Raw genomic sequence first — 1,044 nt, forward strand, 5'->3', positions numbered from 1 at the left:
TTTTTTTATTGCTGATGTGGTATATTTAGATAATTCCATCTATCTTCACATATCTTATATCTTTAAACGAGCAATTCTTGTATATATATATATTTCTGTGATCTCGGAAACGGCTCTAACGATTTCGCTGAAATTTGGTATATGGGGGTTTTTGGGGGTATACAATCGATCTAGATTAGTCTTATGTTTGGGAAAACGCGTGTTTTCGAGTTTTCATGCGTTTTTCTTTCGATGCAGAATATGGTCGCTAATTTCGTGTTGCCGGCCACTGTCCGTCTGGTCCAGCGGGTTAAGACGAGGACGGCTAGAAACGAGTGTTACGGGTTCGAATCTCGCCCGGTGACTAACTTTTGGTTTTTGTTTTATATGTTCAATATATATAATTTTTTAATTTTTATTGTTTTAGACAAGTTTAATTTAGTAAAAAAATGTAGTTAAGATTATCACCTATACACCACCATATTACAATAAATAGTTATAACCGAGCAAAGCTCGGTCGCCCAGGTAATAGCGGTTTATGAGATACTGCCGGCTGACAGATAGACAAAACAACAGACAGACATCGAAGATTTAGAAAGTAATTGGGCTCCATACTGCCTACTGAATGTGTGTTAGTATGGATTATTGGATATGTTATGAATTAATTGATTTTGCAATTTTGCAGCTTGCTGTTAATAGGACCATAATTCAGGCTGTCAATACCTGAAACGCGCACACTGTCTATTTGTATCGGAGTAAATGAGATAGCACTGTCCCATGTTTCTGGGCCTGGGTAAGGGAATAATAAGAAAACTATTGAAAAATAAACGGACAGACAGACGGACATGACGAATCTATAAGGGTTCTGTTTTTTGCCATTTGGCTACGGAACCCTAAAAATGTGGATTATTTGTGTAATATTACTAGTTAGCGGTTCAGGTATAAAATGTTGCGTACTGAAATATTGCGTTTATGTTTATAGTTGTCATACAATTTATTTTTCAATAAAATGTAAGGAATCGAATGGTACCATTTTCTTTTCTATTATTGAAAGACAAAAAAAAA

This window comes from Cydia pomonella, chromosome 2 (genome assembly GCF_033807575.1).
Source record: "Cydia pomonella isolate Wapato2018A chromosome 2, ilCydPomo1, whole genome shotgun sequence".
In the NCBI taxonomy this organism is placed as follows: domain Eukaryota; kingdom Metazoa; phylum Arthropoda; class Insecta; order Lepidoptera; family Tortricidae; genus Cydia; species Cydia pomonella.